At 42.8% G+C, this 24,979-nt stretch overlaps 1 protein-coding gene across 2 annotated transcripts in view; it reads left to right on the top strand.

Moving 5' to 3' along the window:
- Nucleotides 1–248: 248 nt before the first annotated feature.
- The window catches only part of NEXMIF (neurite extension and migration factor), a 596,318-nt gene continuing 571,587 nt past the window's right edge, over nt 249–24,979 (top strand). For both annotated transcript variants that reach the window (XM_068247579.1, XM_068247580.1), the window contains exon 1: nt 249–747. The gene's annotated coding sequence lies outside the window, so the exon portion shown is untranslated. The remainder of the gene's footprint in view (nt 748–24,979) is intronic.

Here is a 24,979-nt window from a genome sequence, read left to right as displayed (position 1 = left end):
ACGCAGCCCAGCACCACAGAGGTTAAACATGTGCTGCTTTATTTCTCCATCCATCCACATTTGGCTGTCCCGCCCCCCAATATCCTCTCCGTTGGCTCACTATGGTCCGCTCGGCTCGTGCACCTGCCGAAGCCCACTATGCTCTGCGCGCTCCCCGCTCGCCGGGTGCGCGCCCTTTATGACAGGTCGCTGCGCGCTCCCGCTTCCCGGAGCCCCCCTATATCCGAGCAAAGCAGAGAGACAATGGCAGCAGCGGGCGCTGTGTGAGGATGGAGAGCTCAGCACGCGTGTAGGGCTTGATTTGGAGTAGAGGGAGGTTTGAAGCTTCCCGTTCCCTGCAGCCCCCCTCCTCCAGGGAGATGCAGAGAGCAAGCTGATGCTGCACAAAGGGCTGTGCGCGCTGGGGAGGATGCAGCATCCTGCAGGAGGAGCAGAGACAGGGAGGAGCATCCACCTGCTGCAACCGGGGTTCCCAACCCAGCCTCAGTAACTGCTGCAGAGGGGTGGGGGGAGAGGCACCCAGGGGAGCGCTGACCGAGAGCCACCTATCTGTCCCACTCAGCCAGCAGCACAGGTGAGCACACTGCTCTAGCACATCAGTGGGAAGTCACTGGTCCAGCACAGGAGACACCCAGCCACCATAGCAGCCTCATCCAGCATCTCTAGGCTGTGAGCCAGAAGGGAGAGCATCCTGCATCCTTCTCATTCCTGAGGCACCCACCCCAGCCATGTGACACTGCCTTCTAGGTAAGTGCTGCTCTTCTATCATGTTTCAGGGGGTGGGAGAGAGGTTAGTGCCATCCACTAGATAAGCCTTGCCAAGGCCTCTGAGATGGTACCTCTCAGAAAGGCATCAAGCAAGCAGTATGCAAACATAGCAAGGCCCTGATTAGCTGCTTAACCTGGAGAAAAATGATTCTGTATTTTCAAACAACTCATATTTTTACCTTCTATCTTAGCAAAGTATGCATGTTTCTGTGGTTTACACATTAAGCATTTCTGTGAATCTGTGAATGGGCTGTATACGGAAGCACTGTGTGTGCAGTTCTCTTTAAATTGCTTTTCTTTCCCTGCACTTATTCTAATGGGAGCCAGTGTTTGTAAAATCAGGGCATAGTAAGATGTCAGCATCAAGCATCATGCACCTCCTATCCAGCGAACCAATCACTGGGGCCACTAGTTCACGTTTCCCAAAAAGCCTTGTCTCTGGCGTGCATCATCCACATAGAGGTGTAACATATGCTTCGGCTTGACATTCACTTTATCCACATGACATTCTCCTTCAGGTTGCTACTTTCCTGGAAGACATTGCTGGCTATTTGCAGGGTTGCTGTGAATCGGAGGAGCAAAACAGCTAGCAATGCAGCTTTAATAAATGTGATAGGTTTTTACATAAGCAGAACATCTATCTAGCAGTTTAATGAACACGTGCATTGGAACTGAATCTGAGGTCTTTTAGCTGTTCACCTTTACTTGGATATAACTGTTACCAGTTTTGTTTTGGGTACTAGGAGTCCTATTTGTAAAGATGCCAATGATTATTTCCGCCGGCTTAGTCATAAGTGATTTCCATTTTTCATTTTCAGTGACCAATGAGTATGCTTTCAAATCTTCATTCAATGCTGTTCCATTTGCTACTGCTGTCCCAGGCGTATTTCCTGTAGTTTTGGTGTGAAATGGTATTGCTTGTAGAAGTTTTCCAGCATTTAACAAGATGTGAACTGTATTTTACCAGGAATTTACAGAAAGGGCCCAACAGTGAAGGAAAATGGTTATTGGGTTCATCTAAAAGGATTAAAAAAAACATGGTCTCATTGTGGTTTATTTTATATATCTATAAATATATTATAAAATGGTGTGTAATGAAGAGTGATTTGTCAGAGTTCGGACACGTCACTTGCTTAGATTTGCATAGATTCGGGAATGTGTGTAAAAATGTGCGAGGTGTAAATACATCAGTGTTCACCACCAATTTGCAGCTTTCTCTTGGCTCAGTTGCATTTTCTGTATTTGCTGGCCTTGATTTTCCAGCTTTATAAATTGTTGCACAAGGAGCCCTGTAAAAACAGCATTACCCTACTATGAAAGAGATATGAAGGCGCTGTTGTGGGCTTCTTTTATAAATGCCACTTGGTGTGTGGTGCTGAGACTAAATATTTCCTGACATGCTTACCCTGAACAAGTATGCAGATAACAGTTCTGGCTTCCTGTCTTATCAGGAGAAAATTCAAAGATAACCATTTTGCTTTCCTGAGGCCTTATTTCTAAGTACACTGTAATCCCTGAAGCCTCAGGGGCTCTTATTTTTTAAATGGCAACTTTTATATGGAAGCTGAGCTTAGCCACCTCTTCTCTCTCACAAGCAAAGTTATGACCCATCACTGTTAGTGGCAGCCTTACTAACCAGTAGTAATGCTCTGGAGGCAAGAAGGGGTGGAGCCAATCATCACTCTTGGACTCAAGTCACAAGGTTAGAGCCCTGAGGGCTCTGTGGAGTAAAATTAAAGATACATGAGGCCACCTTTATGTGCCTAGTAACAGAAGCAAACATTTTAATGATGATAAATTCTCTATAAATGACTTTTGTATCATTTTGCTTCACGTACAGTAATTACATATTCGATTTCAATACTGAACATGGAAATCCACTGACATAATTACTGTTCTTTCTGAAGTACTTTGGAGCATCTTTACACCTAGAGGCCAGGGAAGATATTACCCGTAATCTAACTGTGTCAGCTCCTAATAAATAATTCCAACTAATGTAATATTTAGCAATATTATTATCATTTATGTATAACACATGAGACATTTTCATTGGTGCTGTGCTTACTGAGAGTAGAATGAAATGACAGCGATGAATATATGTACTTTTTTAGTGCATGAGGTGCTTCCTATTGCGAGGTTAGAGGGTGCTACAACGGCTGTCACAGTGGACAGCTGGCCATGGTGATATGCCGTTGCATGATGTAATTTTGCTTAGAACAGTTGCTTTTATCTCGTATGACACAGATACGTGTTTTCTAGAGGCCTTGCACGTGTGGAAATCCATGCACGACTGAGTGTTGAGGTTTGTTGAGCAGCAGTTTCAGAAAAGTGATTTTGAGACTATCATTTTGTGCATAATATGCTGCTTCTAGCGATTGTGATATCTTAGCCACATTGTGTGGTACAAATGGATTTTGTCTTTGCCACAGGCCATAGCTGTTCCCGTTCCTTCCTTCTGCATTCTGCCATGCGATGGATCCCCCTCACGCACTCGCTCTGCCTACAGTTTGTAGAAATGATTTTCTCTGGAGTGGTTACAACCATGCAGTGATTTACTGGGCAAAAAAGTGATTTTCCAGAAGGGGGAAAAAATGCCAAAATAGAATCATGGGTTAGCTATCATTTACATATTAACAAGGTTTCTGGCAAACAGTCTGCAGCGTGAATGACTGCTTGGAATGGATACCATAGAAGAACTTGGTTGCTAATACAATTAACCATCTGTGTGAGTAGTATTGGAAGTCTCCAGTGGGAACATGCAGTTACAGTTTCAGGCTTCTCATGTCTATACATTGTAATTTTACCCCCCCCCCTCCCCCTTTGCAGCGCCATCTAAGTGTGCCAGAAAATAAAATCTACTTATTATTTAAAGTGATGGTGGCATTTGAGGAATGAGGAGACTAATGACATTGTTCATGCAGGATATTCTAGAGCCATATTGTAGCAATTTGACTGTGACTTGGGTCAGACCTTATTGCCAGTGATATTGTCCTCCTCTACGGAATTAGCAGATGTTAGCGGCACCCACAATCATAACAAAAGTAATCATTGGAGATTTTTGCTCACTTTTATTGCCAACAAAAAGATACCTTTTTATTGACCTGAAGAAGCACTGTGTGCCACTAAACATGTTGTCTATCTTTTTGTGCATAGATCCAATAAAAACGACCGAAATGCTAAAAGCAGTCTTCAGCAAGATAAGGCGCTTACTTTCATAAAAATAGTTTTTAGTTTATTTTTTTTATTTTTGGGCACCACTAGCATCTGCTTATACCGATCACCCCAGTTTTGGGGTGATTTTTTATGTTCTTTTGCATAAATTCTTTTTTTTGGATAGCGACCGCTGTCTTAGTTCAAGGCCGAGTGGGGATGGTTGTTCCCCACATGCTTATATCGTGGTTGCCGGATTGTGCAACCCTCTTTTGTGAGTACTCCTATATCTACTGTTACAATTCTTCCCTTGCTACTGATATGCTACACTAAAATGGTGCTCCTATCTTGTCCCTGTGGGGGTTTTTCTTTTTTACATGGTCCAGCTTCTCTGCAGAATTGCCTCTAGTGTTCTTTAGCTAGAAATATCAGACATGGCCAATGAGCAATAGTATAAACCTTATAAAATGGTCCCCTGTATTGAGTAGCAGCAGGCCATGAGAAAATGCTTATCTACAAATACACAACATGTGTTTTAATGCTTGCCACCTACTGTATGTATAGATTTTAATGCAGTTTTCTTATATCTCAAAGTAATCCACTTTCAAACAATTGCAAAGGAATCGAAAATATCTGAATATTCAGAATCTGAATATTTTAAAAATTATCTTATTTTGTTCCGTTAAACAATCGGAAATACTCACAATTGACTGATCGCGTCTAACTTGTCAGTTCAATTTTGTGTTTGTTTATTGAATTTGAAAGTACTAAACTAGGAATACACTATATTATGTGTAGGTTATCCCCAGGCACTCTGGTTTCCTCCCACATCCCAAAAACATACAGATAAGTTAATTGGCTTCCCCCTCAATTGGCCTTAGACTGTGATACATACGCTGCGCCTGCACGACACATACGTAGACATATGACTATAATAGGGATTAAATTGTGAGCCCCTCTGAAGCACAGTTAACTGACAAAACAATGTACAGGTAGTCCCCGACTTACGAACACCCGACTTATGAACGACCCGCTGATATGAACGGTATGGATTCTCTGTTTCCAGGGGAACAAGCCAAAAAAAATTTTCAAATTGGACTTGTAGTTTTTGAGCAAAAGCGATTTTAAAAAAATCAAAGAAAGAATGGCTTTTAACCTTGTATAAACATGTAAAAAGGGCAGAGGGGACACTGGAGGCACAGGCGGGCACAAAGGAGGTACAGGGGACAGAGATGGCACAATGTTCCTACTTAAGAACAGATTCAGGTTGAGAACGAACCTACAGTCCCTATCTCGTTCGTTAACCGAGGACTACCTGTACTCTGTATGGCGCTGTGAAAGATGCTGGCGCTGTATCAATACTAAATAATATTATTGCCTCACAGGCTGCCAGATCCACATTAAGCTCTTAAAGAGAATCTGTAACGTCAAAACGTCCCCTGGGGGGTACTCACCTCGGGTGGGGGAACCCTCAGGATCCTAATGAGGCTTCCCACGCCGTCTGCCGTCCCTCAGGGGTCTCGCTGCAGCCCTCCGTACAAGATGACGTCAATATTTACCTTCCCGGCTCCTGCGCAGGCGCTCTGACGGCTGTCGGCTCCGAAGTAGGCGGAAATACCCGATCGCCGTCAGGTCTGCTCTACTGCGCAGGCGCAAGTTTCCGGCTCCTGCGCAGTAGAGCGGACCCGACTGAGATCGGGTATTTCCATCTACTTCGGAGCCAAAAGCAGCCACAGCGCCCCCGCTGGAGCCAGCAAAGGTAAATATTGAATTGACAGTCTGGTCTGTCGCCGGCTGTTCGGAGGGCTGCAGCGAGACCCCCGTGGGATAGAGGACGGCGTGGGAAGCCTCATTAGGATCCCGAGGCTTCCCCCACCCGAGGTGAGTACCCCCCAGGGGATGTTTTTGATGTTACAGTGTCTCTTTAAAGTGGACCTGAACTCAGAGGTCCTCTCTGCTCTAAAAGATACACAACAGCATAACCTTTAAACAAAAAAAAACCAAAACATTTCTTTGTTACAGCTGATACAAATCTTAACATAAATCTGCACTGTTTCTACTTCCTGATTCATGGAAGCAGACATATTGTTAACATCCAGTGCTTTCAAATGGCCTTATCTGCCATCTCTGCCATAGGCAGTCATGTGACACAGGGGAGAGATCAAATTACAATTTGTGATTATACACAAATCAGGGGAAATTAGAAAGGCTAAACTCTCTAAATACATACAGGATGCATTCCTCTCTTTTTTTTTTAACTTGTGTCCTGTGCAAGAGTTCAGATCCACTTTAAAGGGGCACTGTGGCGAAAAATTGTAAAATGTAAAATATGTGCAAAAATAGACAAATAAGAAGTACATTTTTTCCAGAATAAAATGAGCCATAAATTACTTTTCTCCTATGTTGCGGTCACTTACAGTAGGTAGTAGAAATCTGACAGAAGCGACAGGTTTTGGCAAGTCTGGCAGCAGATCGACGGCCCATAGAGTTGCTTGGAGCTAATTGTCCAATAATGCATTTAGATCGATTTTCAATACATTTAATTCTGAAATCTATTGGAAATCTGTTCCTAGTGTGTGGCACACATCAGATAGATTTCTGTCAGATTCTACTTGACAGGCATCTGACAGAAATCTATTTGATGGTCGAATCTGCTGCAAATATATAAGTGTATGGCCACCTTTACATAACTGATATTTAACTATTTCAGGCAGAGAAAAAAAAAAGAACACATCATAGTTATTTGTGTGCTAGGCACCATACATACCCATGTCTATCTCATCATGTCACCTCGGATATCCTTTAATGTTTTTTTTTTTTTTTTTTTTCTTACAAATCTAATGTCTAGTGTATATAACACAGATAAATAATTTACTCCAACAGGGAATCCTGATACCTTCATACCTACTAGGCTAGGTGGGCAGATCCTAGATATTAGAATGCAAGGTGGTATCACTACAGATGCCCAAGTGGTAGGCATAACAAAGTAAACTGCAGAGAAGTGCCATTATAAATGTACAGCCTTTGTAGAGAGGCTGCAGAATGTTGGGAAGTGGATGTAAGTGGTCTGCTGTACCCATGTTTTTGTCTTGTTTTTCAGAAAATAGTTTTTGCAGTGTAATGTTAAATGTACTGTATACGTATTTTGCAAATTCCCTTTCTATGACATGTGAGGCATACGTACATCAAATAATGATTACAGATATAATGAGGATATCAGAAAGCCTGCAGCAAATCTGGGAAGTAGAAGCTGTACATTTGCAAAATTCTTTTTAGGCCTGGGACCAACTGGCAGCGCTTTGCAAGAAATCCTATGCCTAACAGACAACAAAACGTGATGCAGCAAGACTAGGTTAATATCCAGTTATGTTTGTTGCCGCATCGTTTCCCATGCGGCTAAATGGACATGTCAGCGTATCCTTTGTTAAAAAGAAATCATAACTAAAAATTGAACTTCATCCCAATCAGTTGCTGATACCCCCTTTCCCATGAGAAGTCTATTCCTTTTCTCAAACGGATCATCAGGAGGTTCAGTATGGCTGATATTGTGGTGAAACTCCTCCCACAGTGTGATGTCAGGGCCATGGTTCTGACATCACACTGTGGGAGCCTTGTTGCATTGTCTGAAATAACAGCTGTTTACAGCTTTTTCCAACTGCCAAAAAAGCAAGCAACATCTCCTTCCACTGACATCACCTGCCAGCAGTAAAAATGTCACCATGTGATAAATGTCAGAATGTAAATAAGGGAAAATAAAGCAAACACTGACTAAACCATTTATACGTAAATATCGTAAAAATTAAGCACTTTTTTATTACATTATTTTCACTGTAGTTCATCTTTAAGTCTAGGATCCGTTAAGACATGTTCTGATGTGCCCGTTGTGTCCATGGCAATGACAGAATGCAAAGTCCTGTCCTGCATGACTTTACCAGACACCGGATGAAAATTAGGCATGTCATAAATAACATTGATATCTATGACATGTCTATTACAAGGGACAACAATGGACTTGTGAAAATGATGGGTGGTAACAGCGGATCGGACATCGCATCGTATTCACTGTGACCGTCTACCCATTGGATCCAGCTTAAAGTGAACCCAGACTAAGGTCTAGTTCACATTATAAATTGCAAGCGCAATCACAAGTGCCATGAGCGCTTTTGTGAGCGCTTTTTAAAGAGATTTTGCAGGCGGTTTTTGAGAGATTTGAGATTTTTCAAAGGGCTTTTGTAAACAATCTTGTTTATCTATTAGCTTGTTTTTTTTTGGGTTCAGACAATCAGGAAGTGAACTCTTTGACCTGGAACTGAATCTGTTTAATGTACTTTGTGAGGAAAAGCGCTCACAAAATCGCTTTGTCACACACTTTTTTAAAGCACTTAGTGATTTTCCTATACCTTCCATTGAATCGCAAACGCGCTGAAAACGGTGCAGGACCCGGGTTTGCAATTGGAAAGAAAGCTCAATGCTCATGTGAGAACACTCACATTGAAATTCATTGTTCAAGCATTTTTAAAGCGCTTTTCAAAATCGTCAGCGCTTTAAAAACCCCTCAAAACGCTCAAAAAAAAAAAAATATATATATATTTTTTAGAATGTTTTTTAGAGTGTGATGTTCTAGAGGCCCAACCCAATAGGAGCTACAGTTAAATCATCCCATGGGGGTCCTGTTCTGGTGACATCTGTCAAAGGTGGGATTTCCTGTTCCTTTTGGAAGATTCCCTTTAACTTCCTAATGTGTCTCTTAGTCCAGTGATTCCCAACCTTTTCCGGCCCTGGGAACACTTTCTGACCATATTTTTCTCCGGGGAACGGCGGGGGGCGCGCGGGTGTTTGCGCGACCTAGTGGACAGTGCCGTGTGTAGCAGGCTATGGGGGGGGGGGGGGGCTGGGGTGCGGCTGCATAGCTAGCATAGTTGCCCCAGTGTAGGGAGTTTAGTTGCCCCAGTATGGTTAGTATAGTTACCCCAGTATAGTGCCCCAGTATAGCTAGTATAGTGCCCCAGTATAGCTAGTATAGTCCCAGTATGGATAGGTAGTGCCCCAGTATAGGTAGGTAGTGCCCCAGTATAGCCAGTGAAGTGCCCAGTATAGCTAGTATAGTGCCCAGATAGCTAGTATGGTACCCAGTATAGCTAGTATAGTGCCCAGCATACCTAGCATAGTGCCCAGCATAGCTAGCATAGGTAGGTAGTGCCCAGTATAGCTAGTATAGTTGCCCCCAGTGTAGCTAGTTTAGTTGCCCCCAGTATAGCTAGTTTAGTTGCCCCCAGTAAAGCTAGTTTAGTTGCCCCCAGTAAAGCTAGTTTAGTTGCCCACAGTAAAGCTAGTTTAGTTGCCCCCAGTAAAGCTAGTTTAGTTGCCCCCAGTACAGCTAGTTTAGTTGCCCCCAGTATAGCTAGTACAGTTCCCCCCAGTATAGATGCCCAGGAGGGGGGGAAGCAGCGCTAGAAGGAGGGGCAGTGGAGGCAGCGGTGGGGAGGGGGGAAATATCCCCCCCTCCCTCACCTGGGACCCCTCCTTCTGCCTCTCTCCCCCTCCATTTAGCGGTGGCAAGTGCAGGGCGGCTCGGCGGCGGGGAGACATGCGCAGACTTACCACTTCTGCGTTCCAAGCGCCGGCAGCGTCATGTCGTCAGATCTCCGCCTTCAATGCCGCCCACTGCTCTTCCGCTAATCAGGAAGCACAGTGGGCGGCATTGAAGGCGGAGGTCTGACGACATGACGCTGCCGGCGCTTGGAACGCAGAAGTGGTAAGTCTGCGCATGTCTCCCCGCCGCCGAGCCGCCCTGCACTTGCCACCGCTAAATGGAGGGGGAGAGAGGCAGAAGGAGGGGTCCCAGGTGAGGGAGGGGGGGGGGGATATTTCCCCCCTCCCCACCGCTGCCTCCACTGCCCCTCCTTCTAGCGCTGCTTCCCCCCTCCAGCGTACTGGACGGCACACCTGGCACCATGCCGCGGCACACTAGTTTGCCGCGGCACAGCGGTTGGGAATCACTGTCTTAGTCAATATAGTAATGGAAAATTTTTCCATTTGGGACTTTGATCAATACCTTAACAGAGGTTGTCACCCTTCCCAGTGACCCAAATTACAAATCGTTTTGCATTGAAATCCACTTTGAAGGCATTTCTCATTGTCTTTCCTTACTGTAGATCGGGGACAATGTAGAACTTAGTTTGATTGAGTGAGTAGATCTATGGAAATAAGAATTATGGTAATTATCTAATACATTAGTAACTCAGTCCTGTAGTTCACAGGATATGCTAAGCATGTGGAATGCAAACAGGAATGTGCGAGTGTTTAGAGCATACAGATCACTATCCAGTGTCAACTCATTAGATATAGATATAAGAAAATATATTTTGGAGAACGAGGTGGAAATGTAATGAGCGAATAAGTGAAAGATCGCGCTGCTGGCAGCGCACACTGATGGTACTCTGCCAATATCTAAATTGGAATTTGCAATCTTCCAGTACTGCAGATTTTTTATAAAATAGTTTTTTTTTCAAGTAAATTTACCTCCTGCTTTTGTGAACTAGTAGAGCTTGTGATCTGTGAACTGTGAGTGCCTTTAGCAGTTTGGAAATACTGTGGCCTCTGAATGCAGGATGAAGCCTGCACACCACACCCAGGCATGGGGTCCGTCATATGTCTAATGTCAGCTCCATTTTAGTGAGAGCAGGGTTGTGGAATTAAGTGAGTAATCAGATAATTTTAAATTCTGCTGACCTTTCATGACCCTGACCCTGCCCTAAATTAGCCATACACTAACCTCTCTATTGCCGTCTATCTAATTCTAACCTACCTCTCCACCTCTGCCTAAAACCACCACCTGTCCTCTTCCTAGCCCTAAACTCCACTCTCTCCTTTTCCTAATGGTGATATCACCCCTTCCTTCTTCCTAACCCTAACCTCCCCCTCTTCCTTTCCTAATAATTACAATACCCCTGTCTTCTTCCTAACCTTAACCTCCCCTCTCCCTTTCCTTATAGCGTCATCACCCTGCCTTCTTCCTAGCCCTAAACTCCACTCTCTCCTTTTCCTAATGGTGATATCACCCCTTCCTTCTTCCTAACCCTAACCTCCCCCTCTTCCTTTCCTAATAATTACAATACCCCTGTCTTCTTCCTAACCTTAACCTCCCCTCTCCCTTTCCTTATAGCGTCATCACCCTGCCTTCTTCCCAGCCCTAACCTCCACTCTATCCTTTTCCTAATGGTGATATCACCCCTTCCTTCTTCCTAACCCTAACCTCCCCCTCTTCCTTTCCTAATAATTACAATACCCCTGTCTTCTTCCTAACCTTAACCTCCCCTCTCCCTTTCCTTATAGCGTCATCACCCTGCCTTCTTCCCAGCCCTAACCTCCACTCTATCCTTTTCCTAATGGTGATATCACCCCTTCCTTCTTCCTAACCCTAACCTCCCCCTCTTCCTTTCCTAATAATTACAATACCCCTGTCTTCTTCCTAACCTTAACCTCCCCTCTCCCTTTCCTTATAGCGTCATCACCCTGCCTTCTTCCCAGCCCTAACCTCCACTCTATCCTTTTCCTAATGGTGATATCACCCCTTCCTTCTTCCTAACCCTAACCTCCCCCTCTTCCTTTCCTAATAATTACAATACCCCTGTCTTCTTCCTAACCTTAACCTCCCTCTCTTCCTTTCCCAATAGTGTCATCACCACCTGCCTTCTTCCTAACCCTTATCTCCCACTCTTCCTTTCCTAAGAATTACATTACCCCTGCCTTCTTCCTAACCCTAACCTCCTGACTCTTCCTTTCCTAATAATAACAGTACCCCTGCCTTCATCCTAACCCAAACCTCCCCCCATTTATTTTCTTAATAGTGTCATCGCTCCTGCCTTCTTCCTAGCTCTACCCCCCCTCTTCTTTCCCTAATAGTGTCATCACCCCTGCCTTCTTCATATCCCTAACACCCCCCCCCTCTTCTTTTCCTAATAGTGTCATAACCCCAGCCTTCTTCCTAACCCAAGCATTCCCACTTTTCTCTTCCTAATAGTGACATCACCCCCCTGCCTTCTTCCTAACCCTAGCCACCCCCCTCTTCTTTGCTTAATACAAACAAACACAGAACATTTATATTGCGCTTTTCTCATGGCGGACTCAAAGCGCCAGAGCTGCAGCCACTAGGACGCGCTCTATAGGCAGTAGCAGTGTTAGGGAGACTTGAATAGGTGCTGGATTACTGAACAGGCAGAGCCGAGATTCAAACCCAGGTCTCCTGTGTCAGAGGCAGAGCCCTTAACCATTACACTATAGAGTCATCACCCCAGCCTTCTTCCTAGCCTTCCCAACCTTCTCTTCCAAATAGTGACATCACCCTCTGCCTTCTTCCTAACCTCCCCTCTTCTTTTCCTATAGAGTCATCACCCCCTGCTTTTTCCTAGCCCCCCCCCCTTTCTTTTCCTAATAGTGTCATCACCCCAGCCTTCTTCCTAACCCTAGCCTCCCCACCTTTTTCTTCCTAATAGTGACATCACCCCCTGCCTTTTTCCTAACCCTAACCTCCCCCTCTTCATTTCCTAATAGAGTCATCACCCCTGCCTTCTTCCTAGCCCTAACCTCCCCCCTCATCTTTTTCTAATAGTGTCATCACCCCAGCCTTCTTCCTAACCCTAACCTTCTCGCCCTAATAGTGGTATCCCCCTATTTCTGTGTCATTATACAGACATGTTGCTTAGTTCCTGGCCAAGCAATGTCTTCTGTTCTATGGAGGAGAGGGGTAAAGATAAGTGAGCAGCACCTCGCAGTAAGAGCTTCAAAGCGCAGCAACAATAGCTGTCCAAAAAGGTGATCCATACCACCAAATTACTGATGGGAAGGACAACGATTTTTGGGAGAAAATTGCACTGACCAGATTTGACTGAGATGAACGTGAACAATGACTTTGAGCAAGAAAATGTGTATGCAGTTTAAACCACTAACCTCTCCACTCCTACTTACTCAACCAAGTTCTTGTTGCTCCAGGCCGCTCCCTTCACTGCCAAACCCTTTTACCTCCCACCCACAACACACAACATTTTGGGATTCCTTTTTCTGAGTATGTGCTTCCCCTTGAATGCAGGACACTGTATTTGTGAATTGTTGTGAGTGTCACAAAAACCCAATAAAAAATTCTGTATTGAGTGAATTGGAACAATAGGTCAGGCTACCTTATGTTGATGGTGGATTAGCTGTGAATATATTTTCAAGTGTGTAGCCTTTTAAAGTCTTAGAATGCTCTTTTATGTCGCTGTTTTGACAGTGTATGAATTCAGTCGATAACGTGTACGGTAAGTGCCAAAAGACTATAAAGTAGATTATCTTCCTTTACTTATATTCCAGTCTGCTAGAAGACATTACAACCTCTGGAGAATAATTTGACATTGCTAATGGAGTTTGGCTGCTTAGTATCCCCTGAGTACTGTTTTAGTTAAGTGTAGTTAGTCAGTGTCCTTGCAGCAGTTGCAAAAAGACATGGGAGGGAGAATGGAGTTTACCTTGAGGTAAGCGGCTTTGATTAGAGCTGAATGCTTATGTTTTTTGTTTTATGAATAAAAGGACAGCCTTTGTTCATTGTTATAAACCACACAATATTATTTGAGTCAGTGATTTAAATGCTACCAGGGTATGTTGAACACTTAAACATTACAGTGACTGAGCTCACTAGTGTTGGGAACAGTGTTGCTCCATTGGTGACTGAAGCTATACAGTTAGGCCACATTCACATAAGCTTGTTGCGTCGGGCAATATAATGACAATGCAAGCTCAATACAATTATATTGTAATGATGTTTTCACATTTGTTGCATTAGAAGTTCGATGCAGTGCATCAGTTTGCATAAACCTAGGCATACATTGTGTTACTGGACAACTTATATGTTAAAACTTGCAGTGAAGCATACTTTTCATTGAACTGTATGCCTTACCGTATGTGTCGCAATGCATGCATAACAAGCATTGCAACTTTTCCCCCTGTGTTGCATTGGGATCTCGCTTTTACAGAACACAACCTCCCAGAACCTAGCCTTAAGGCGTCCATAATGATATAATCTCATCGTTATTGCAATGTCGCACTTGTGTTTTTGTGCAATTCTTCCTGATACAGTTGTGATTTCCATCTATTATAATGAATGGAAATTGCAACGTGTTTGCAGGAATTTGTCAGCAACCATGTGTTCCATTCCACAGCAGATCACAACGCATGGATGGGGACATCAGCACTTCTGATGTCCCTGCAGATCACATCACATCGTGTTGCTGAAAGTGAGTAAGTCTAGATCTACAGGTAGGACTTTGCAAGTATGACAAAGGCAGCAAAACATTTTTGCGATTTGGTTAAGGACATTTTTTCATTGCAGTCTGTATACAATTTGTGGAAATTCTAGGGCTTTGGAGTTGAGGAGTCAGACCAATTTTGGGTAGTCGGAGCCGGTGGTTTCACTAAACTGAGTTGGAAGATTTTTGTACCAAATCCATAGTCTTTGTAAAAAGTAGACAAAGGAGTCTGAGTTGAGGAGTCCGAGCAATTTTGGGTACCTGGAGTCAGTCGGTGGTTTCATGAACTCCAACTGTACCAACTCCACAGCCCTGGGAAATTCACAGATTTTTTTTTTTTACTATCGCTACCTCAAAACATGAGGGTCCCTAGAGCTGCAGAATACATGGTATTACCAAATAATGTAAGTGCGAGTATAGATACAGATACAGTATAACCTTGGACTAAGAGTAACTTGCTTTAAGACCGTTTTGCAGTACAAGCAAAAAATGTTGTGAAATTTTGACTTGATATACAAGCAACATCTTAATATACAAGCAAAAAAAAAATCCATGCCTCACATCATCACAACTGAGCCGATAGTTCTTCTCACTTTGGCGCTGCGGGATTGTACTTAATTGTACTTAATCTAAGTGTAGAGACTGTGCAAAGTCACATTTCCATAAAATCCTCAAAAGTAACTGTCACTGGATAACTTCCTTGATAAAGCCACACAAAAAGTGGTTGGCAGTTATTATGTTAGTTATAGTGAAAGTCTTGTTTACATTTTTATATTTTTTACTATTTTACTATAACTGTTTTTGGATTGTGTAACAAATCAACTGCGTTTCCATTAATTCTTATGGGGAAAATTGCTTTGATAAGAGTGCTTTGGATTACAAGCATGTTTCCGGAACAAATTATGCTGGCCAACCAAGGTTCCACTGTTTAATAGTTCATACTCGGGCGCTTTCCGGTGGTGTTTTCTTCTTCTTTGATCGTCAGCAATCAGCAAAGCACAGCAGCACATCTAATTCTGTGGGATTGCTCACACTGCGGCGATTGTGGCGAGATTGTGATTTCATCTGATCACAAACGAGCTGCATGCAGCATTTTCCGGGCAAATATGTTGCGATTCTTATTCATTGCAGTAAAATCGCCGAACATCTCAATGCAAGTTTTGCGATTCCAAGTGTGAATGTGGCCATATAGGATGAGCTCCATAGGTGCAGGATCAGTTATCAGTTCATTTCATAAATCATACAGATTACAAGGCCAACAAACATGCATACACAATTTGCCCTGAGATTGTTGTGCAGGAAGCATCAGGGCTTTTGTGTTCCTGCATAGTAACCCTTATGAGTGCTTCCTCTTCCTTCTTCTCAGTCGTTTAGTCGACTTTGACTCTTCATGACCATAAGTACTTTTACATGCCAGATGTGTCTGTCAATCGCTGCTTCTTTCAGTTGTTGCACAGGCATTACACCAATAAAGCATACACAAATCCATGCTTTTTATGCTTTTTTTTCACATTTTATAGTTTATTTTCATTTTCTTCTGCAGTGGGTCTCAAGCCATTTAAATGTAGCTGCATGCATTTACACACAAAAATGCACGCAGCAGTGCATTTTAAAAACTTGATGCACACAAATGCATTCCATTACATTTCCTATGGGATATCTCATGCAGCTGCTGTTCAGAAAATGCATACGTTTGAAGAAAGCCATGCAAACGTATGTTTAACGTGTATATAAAAGTTACATATGTTAGACACTTCGCTCTGCAAAGCAGTTGGTACTACGTGTGGCTCAGTCTAAAGGCCTTAGTGGGCAAAATGGAATAAGAATGAGGCTGCATTAGATTCATCAGCTTTGTGCTGCATTGAATAGTTTTGGCTGCCGCAGTGCTACTGATATTAAATCAGATCCTTGCTGAAAGATCAGAAAATTCAGTGTGAAATATAGGACCATATTGTTCAGCCTATCACCAAGATGCAACTGTACAAACATATCAGATTCGCTGATCTGACAATTAGTAAAGGTGAATGCGTGACCATTTAATATGAAATACCATTACTCAGAACAATTCTCATATTTTATGCAGCTGATAAGAAAAATTTCCTGTGGAGAACTCGGTCACATGAGGCAGGGAGCAACAGGCAGTTGTTAGGAGAGTAGGTATTCCATGTCTAGAGAATAGCTCTCACTCTCCACCATAGAAGGTGTTCCATGTCTAGAGAATAGCTCTCACTCTCCACCACAGAGCCATTACCTAACCCCGCCCACCTCCTCCCCTCTGCTGCTGGTAAACTCTTTATGGCCAACACTGTAGCTCAGTAGAGTTTCATCATCCTCCAAGCCAGTTCCTCTCTGCTCAGTGTGGAATGAAGCATTTCAACCTTCCCACACCCTTCACAGAATACGTATAAAAGCCATCTTTACTCTGTTATTTAAATCTTTTATAAAGACTGAGAAGGGGTCATTTGTGTTTATTTAAACACTGATCAGGGGTAGGGAAATAAGACTGCTGAGCTGGAATGTTGCAGCACTGGTAACCAAGAGTAAATTTCTCAGCAGTGGAGGTGGGTAGTGTCAATTCTTTCCTCATAGAGGAAGACTAGCTGGTGCTCTCTCTCAGCTCCTTTCTGACTACCTAATTTCTGTGATAATGAGGTGAGGAGGAGTTTGGACGGCAACCAGATAGATGGACTGTCAATTTAAAACTGCAGTATTGTCTTAAAAGGAAAAGAAATTCAAGAACCAAGGCAGCCAGGTACTTTCAATATATTTTTTTTTTTGTAAAAACAATTGACATTTAATATACAAAATTACTTTGCCTTTTCTTTGAGTACCAATTTTCTAGGGGAAAAAAACGGTATATTTCCATGTTTGAAGTCAAGCTGTCAAGATGTCTTGATTGTTCAGGATTTCACGTTTAGCTGATACTAAATGCTATTCACACGCAAATGAACTGCAATATGAATGTAGATGAATTGCCTGTGCAACACTAGTGAAATGCGAAAAACCATGTACCGTATATACTCGAGTATAAGTCTAGAAATTTAGGTCTAACTCACTTGCTAAGTTACACTTTCTTGATTTAAAAAACACCAAGAAAACACAGGTCTGAAAGGAAAGGGGTGGGGGAAATACTAGGCTGCAGGAAGGAGGAGTGAATAACTGCTACACTTGGGGGCCTGGAGGAGTTATTGGCTACACTTAATGGTCAGAAGAGGTTAATGGCTGTAATACTGTATGCAGTGTAGTCATTAACCCCTCCTGGGCCCCGAGTGCAGCTGTTTATTCTTCCCGGTCCACAAGCGCAGCCATTAACTTTGCTGGGCAGACTTATACTTGAGTCAATAAAAAAATTCAGTTTAAGACGGTCGGATATTGGAGTCGACTTATACATGAGGTCGACTTGTATTCGAGTATATATGGTAGATGTACTCTGTGTCTGCCCTAGTTTGTAAAAATAGGTATGTGGAAAAGCAGGTTGTGGGGCCCCTAGATATGTCAGAATGCAAATGGGGTGCATGTGATGCCTCTTCTATTAGTTTCAGTGACTATCATCATCATATATGTATTATTATGTATTTCCTTCATAGTTTACGATAATGAGGAATTATTCAAGCTTTTGCTTTGCAGTAAGTTGTGCTGTGTACCTTCTTGGTCTTTATATGCATACGATTCTGCAGAAATGTGTTGGTGATGGCCATGGGATGGAATATAGTGATTTCTTGGTATGTGAAGGTGTTTGTTAGACAGAGAATAGAAAGATTATTTTTACCCAGATGCGTTCCTAACTTCACTTGTAAGTTCTGCATTTCTGTACTAAAATGTTTTAACTATCTGGTGTTTATGATTGCACTAAGCATTCTATGGAAGACCAGCTTATAGTCCCTGGTACCGTCATTCTTTTCTAGCATACATAATATCAAATGCTTCTACAGACAGGATTACAGGTAGATTTACAAGGAATTCAGGGATTATCTTCTAAGTAATAATGTGTATTATTCAGAAACTCATGTTTATGCCTCCCTTGCTTTAAACCAACCACCTGTTCTTGAAATAATATAGGGAAAAGTCTGTATAGTGCAGAATTGCAATTTATTACATAAATATTAAGCTGATCAAATACAAAAGTAACAAATCAAAATATGAAGTGTTGTTCACTAAAAGCTAGATACAATGTAAAAAGGTGCCCAGCAGGAGATAAAACAAAGTAAAATAAATAAATAAATAAATAAATAAAACAACGTGTGGAGGAAGTGCTTACCTCCAAAGGAAAAATAATCCAAAAATCAGCATTAGGCGAAAAGCAGTATTAGACTTCATGATGACATGTTTCGCCAGCCTTTACAACTTCTTCAGGTAAAAGTCTGATGCTTATCCATAATGCAACACAGGAACTTCTTATTTACAGCACTAAAGGTTACATGTGAGCAAGTTTATGAATTCAGTGTAACTTACATGGTTGGCTGAGCCAAATATATATTATTATTTCAGCATTATCTATGATGGTTGTCATCCTGCATATGTAAAAAACTTGTGCCATGTCTATACCTGCCCCTTGTGGCAGCCCTGGAAGCAGCTGGATAGCTAGAGCTGGGGCAGCTTTCAGTGATGCTAAAGGCAAATGTTGGTGCTGAGGAGAATACAATTACCCACTGATAAAGCTGGCTGCATTGTACAAATCAATTCAAAATCATAAAAATACAAATTGCATAACATGTGCGGTAGTGTTGAGAAACTAAATGAAAAGAATCTTGCATTATGTTTTTGTCATCTAAAGGATGGGGGGAGGGGAATTGTACTCAAAAAAGATGACATTTTACTTTGGAAAAAAAATGTACCTGCAACCTTGATAAATACCTTTGTTTCTTTATATGGCTTGGAATACTTGACTAAAAGAATTCTTCAGTTTAAAATCGTTTATTTTTCCTGAACGATTTTCTTATAAATGGCATACTTGAAGTGTTCCGTAGCGTTGGCCGCTGTTTGCAGTCACAGCTATCTTCCTTTTACATTAGGTCTGTCCTGCTAGATAACACATTATCATCACCTGGCTGTTGCAAACCAGATGTCAATTGTAGTAGGGAGTAGTAATAATTACCTGCAGACATTATTAAGGATTTTCTGTCTCCTCTGAAGAAGGATGGCAAAAAATTCAGGTAGCGAGAAATACTTCTTAATATCGCAGAACTGCACTCTTGCAGAAACTGATATAGACTTTCAGCTGTGTCTGACCTCAAGTGTTCCGTGGCTGATTTGTTATGGATTGTGGTCAATAGATTTCATTTAGACAAAGGGTAAATCATTCGGCAAGCGCCTTTGCTCTGTGAGAGGAACGTATAGTGAAAATGAAGTCACGTGGTGCGCTGAAATGCCATATTGCTCATTGCAAAGTGAGGCCTGCAGTAATGGAGATGATAAGCAGTCTTGGTGCATTGACAGTCGGCAGTGCAGATGTTTGTTGTATATTCCACAGAAAATCTAGTGGAGCACAGGGAAGGCAATTCCTAGGCATCCTTATAGAAAAGATGTACATGTCTGTGTCCATATTAAATGATTTAGATACTGTTCTGAAGGACGTAAACTTGTATGGATTTATCTTTATTTTTCATAATACTCATGTTTAATCCTAAATACACACCATTTTTTTTTATTAAACTTTATTTATAATGTGCTAACATATTATGCAGTCCAGTACAATAGGTAGGAAAGAGACAGAGCTGAGCCATGGATTGCTGGGGAAGGGGTGTCTCTAATGCCAGAGGGGGCGTCCCTCTCCTGCAAGGGACGCCCCTTAGCTTGTTAGTCTACCAACAAGCTAGTTGCCGTTAGATTTGTGGAGTTCACAGCGCAGCGCAGGGCGGGGTGGGGTGTGAGAGAGTTGCGCAGCCGCACCTGTGAGGCAGACTGTTAGATTTATGCCTAGGCAAATCCTTTGATCGGTGCTCTGTTTTTTTGGCAAGAGATTATTGATGGCATACACTGTAATATGAACTTGGACCATTGGTTATTTATTATGTTAACCTCTGTAATGTCTGAAAAATTCTTTACTTTATATATATTCACCTGCAGATATTTTTTTATTTTTTTGGGAATCAAATTCAGATATATATTATTATGGTTAAAGTGAAATAAAACTCTGACATAACATTCAAGAAAAAAAAAAGTGTTTGTCTACTTTTTGTTACCCATTCAGTTACCATATTTGCTTTTGTGCATTAGTAATATTGCCTGATTACACATTACAAGGTCCCAAGATGCAGTTTATCTGCTCTGAAAGCTGCCATTGCATTTTATCCATAGATATAAATACAGCAGTTATCTAGTGATACATTTCTCATCTGTGTCTGCTTGTCAGCTCTCTGTAGTTCAGTTTCAGCCATTGCTAGCTGTAACTAATTATCTGTTGTTTACATTCCTTTGTTGATACAATGTTATCACCTCGGATCACAAGCTAAAAGTTCCAATCACAAGCTTCTCTTGCAGAATGAAGTGCTGTGTTAACTGTTTGAATGCTGTTCAGCTACAAATGTTTTTGCTGGTAGTTGGTTTAAGGCTGTAAATAGAGTAAAGAAGAATTGCTGAGTTTCAGACCACTTTAACCACTTGCCGACCGCACACTCATAACGTGCGTCGGCAAAGTGGCAGCTGCAGGACCAGCGACGCAGTACTGCGTCGCCAGCTGCAGCCTAATTAATCAGGAAGCAGCCGCTCGTACGAGCGGCTGCTTCCTGTCAAATCACGGCGGGGGGCTCCGTGAATAGCCTGCGGGCCGCCGATGGCGGCTCGCAGGCTAGATGTAAACACAAGCGGAAATAATCCGCTTTGTTTACATTTGTACGGCGCTGCTGCGCAGCAGCGCCGTAAGGCAGATCGGCGATCCCCGGCCAATCAGCGGCCGGGGATCGCCTCCATGTGACAGGGGACGTCCTGTCACTGGCTGCACAGGACGGATAGCGTCCTGTGCAGCCCAGATCTCCCGGGGGAGCAGGTAGGAGAGGGAGGGGGAGGATTTCGCCGCGGAGGGGGGCTTTGAGGTGCCCCCCCCGCAAAATGCCAGCCAGGAGGAGCGATCAGACCCCCCCTGCACATCATCCCCCTAGTGGGGAAAAAAGGGGGGCGATCTGATCGCTCTGAGTGCCCTTTGATCTGTGCTGGGGGCTGCACAGCCCACCCAGCACAGATCACCTAAACCAGCGCTGGTCCTTAAGGGGGGGTAAAGGGTGGGTCCTCAAGTGGTTAATATTAGGTTTAGGATGAGGATTTTATAAACTATAAGTCAAAAATAGGTATGTACATTTATGTCACCTGAAATGACCATTAAATGATGAAGTTTCACAACCTGAAACAACTGTGCACATTGTTGCACAAATGAAGCAACAAATGGATTAATCAGCTGAGCTCCTCCAATCTTTTTTTTATAGTTATTCATGCAATGAAATTTAGAAAACTACGTACGGTTTCAGATATTTCATAACATTGTCCCTGCATTTAAAACCAACAGCTGAGTACAGTAGTTACAGTTGGAAAGTAAGCTGTAGGCTCATTATTGTAATTGCAAGGCACAATTCAATGGGCCATCAAGTAATTCTAATGGAATTTTTGGTGTGTTATTTTGTTCTTTAAAACTTTAGTTTTGCTGTGCTGAAGCATTTGAACGCTTATACCTGTTAACCTTATAATCTGTTCATAGTGTTTAGAATATGTTGCCCCTCATACTACATGAAAATGGTAAAATTGGCCAATATTTAGCCAATCAGATGCTTATAACAGTAATTATGCTGCGCCACCACTAAATATATACTTGCAGGAGAAATATAGTCCCATACACAATTCACATGTAGTCCCTTTGGTGCGCTGTGCAACATCCACAATTGACCGTAATTCAAAGAGAAATACTCCACTGCTCGCTTCCAGGATCAACCTATGGAAATAACTCAAAATAGTGTAACACTGTTTGATTATGCTTCACTCATGTTTCACCAAAGCTGTGCGGGTGCTCAAAAAAGTGCTGCACTTTGTTCCCACCACCCCGCAAACAGAGAGGCTCACCAGATTCAAATCACCTGTCAATCAGGTGGGGATCTCACATAAGCTGTACGTCTCATTTGGACGTCAGTGATTCATACCCAGAAATCCATTTAAAATTGGCCTTTAATTTCCTCGATAAAACATATAAAAATACAATTGCACAATATCTCAAAACAATGTATAATCACAACTGCGCTTCTCGCGCTCTCCAGTAACTTACAAGCTCCAAAACATGATTTAGCATGTCACAGTGGTGTTTCTCACAGGCCCGTTGTCATGCTCTGCTGCCGTCCTCTGCGTCCCGCTCTCGCCAGCCCGATACGTCACCCACGTCCTGCAGGCCAGCAGGACTGCCAGGCAACTGGTATTGTTTAAAAGGAAATACTGTAAATATGTCAGCCTCCATATCCCTCTCGTTACAGTTGCCCCTTAAATGTGCATACAAGCTGGAATCATTAGCATATTTATGACTATCTCTAGTAATTATTCCGCCTGTAGTCATGTTTAACATTCAGTATTACTTTGGCAGCTGCATAAGTTATAGCATTACAAATGTGCCTACTGCAGGCCTTCTCTAGAACAGAGCAAAAGAAGAAAAGCAAAGACTAGTGTGGTCACACTAACAAACAACAAACAAACACAGAACATTTATATCGCGCTTTTCTCCTGGCGGACTCAAAGCGCCAGAGCTGCAGCCACTAGGACGCGCTCTATAGGCAGTAGCAGTGTTAGAGAAACTTGCCCAAGGTCTCCTACTGAATAGGTGCTGGCTTACTGAACAGGCAGAGCCGAGATTCGAACCCAGGTCTCCTGTGTCAGAGGCAGAGCACTTAACCATTACACTATCCAGCCACTAGGGGAGGTGGTGCACCAAGTAAGAGATCTGCACCTAGTAAGACCTGTACTCTCCATCTCTGAGGCAGTGGCAATGCTCACATGACTCTTGATGTCTTGATCCAGCAGTTGACAAAGTTGCTGGTTCTGGTGCTGCTGGGTTTCTGTTCAGACATCTTCAGCTACTTGCTAAACATTCACTCACTTCAGAGTGCAGATCTTTGTCCCTATAGGTTTCTTTCCACATGCATTCTACTTTCCAATCTAGAGAGAATTTATATGAATTATTTCTGTTGTTTTGTTTTATTTGTGTCCAGCACAAAGTATTATTTGTTTAACATACTTTTTTTTATTATAAAATGTGAAATATGAGAAGTGACCATTTGAAGTGTTTGGAACTCTGCCTGGTGATTTCAGTGGCAAGCTTTGTAAGCATGAGGAAATTTGTGTTTTAGGGCCCGTTTCCACTATCACGAATTCGCATGCGGTGCCCGCATGCGAATTCGCATAGCCAGTGCAAGTGGATGGGACTGTTTCCACTTGTGCGTTTTCTTGCACGTTTTTCTGTGCAGAAAAAATCTGCAGGGTAGGGCCCTCAGGGCCCGTTTCCACTGTTGCGACGCGATTTCGCCAGCATCCCGACGCTTGTAAAAACGCATGCGGATGCGTTTCCGCATGCGTTTTTACCCGCGATTTCGCATGGCAGGGTGCCATGCGAAATTAACCATGACTCTGCCAGGGCAAAATAACATTGAAAAAGGTGCGAAATCGCACGCGAATCGCGGGTAAAAACGCATGTAAAAAACGCATGCGTTTTTTCCTATTAAATACATTAGCGGCGACTCGCATGGATTTCCGACGCAGGCGAATTCTGTGTGTCCCGTCGTGCAGATTTGGCCCGCCGCCAAATCGCTCCCGCTTACCGCACATATGGGAACAGCCCCGGCCACTTCAATGTACCAAGCGAATCCGCATGTCGGCGCCGCATGCGGATTCGCTAAGGTGGAAACGAGCCCTCAGAATTTGCCTGCGTGTGGAATGCAGGCGAATCGCACGCAATGTATTTAATAGGGAAATCGCATGCGTTTTCCCCATGCGTTTTTTGCCATGATTTCGCATGCGATTTCGCATAGGTACCCATGTTAATTTACACAGGCAGTGATATGGTTAAAATCGCATCACCCTTACCTATGCGAAATCGCATGCGAAATCGCGGCAAAAAACGCATGCGGAATCGCACCCGCATGCGATTTTCCTGCGGTGATTTGCCGGCGATTCCGCAACGCTATAGTGGAAACGGGCCCTCACTGCTTTGCAATAAAAAAGAACAATGCAATATAGAATATTGATGGGGTATTTATCAGTCACACAATTAGGAGATTTGACTTTTGTAATGTTAGGGACTTGTGGACTTTATCAGTCAAGCCAGCAAAGTGGAGTTGCAAAAATGTTGCAATATTTCACGTGTTCCGAGCAAAAAATAAAATAAAAGTTTTAAAATGTGTTTTAAGTTTTAAGCAGTAAACACTACAATTTCTTTACTGCTGACACTGGCCTTTCTCATTGTCAAAAGAAACACCTATTGATGCGTTTATAGTGGTTTCATTGTTTGTGAATTTGATTCCAACAAAAAGACTGAAAACTAAGCACTAAACACAATAGAGAGATAAATACGTTACCATACAACTATTATTATTTCTGTACAATTAGTACTGTACAATAAATAATAGGGAGTACAACCAACATAGATAAATGGTATAGGTTACAAATGCAGGCACCGGTCGCCTGTGCAGAGAGTGGACCCAATTGGGTTTGGCTATTTCCGGTTGAGCCCAATTGGAAAGCCGCTACTGCGCCTGTGCAGGATGGGGGTAGATAAATATTTACCTCATGGTGTTTGGGGGGCTGCCAGCGCTGGATTC

This window comes from Hyperolius riggenbachi, chromosome 8 (assembly GCF_040937935.1).
Source record: "Hyperolius riggenbachi isolate aHypRig1 chromosome 8, aHypRig1.pri, whole genome shotgun sequence".
Taxonomy (NCBI): domain Eukaryota; kingdom Metazoa; phylum Chordata; class Amphibia; order Anura; family Hyperoliidae; genus Hyperolius; species Hyperolius riggenbachi.
This window is presented reverse-complemented; position numbering and strand designations above follow the sequence as displayed.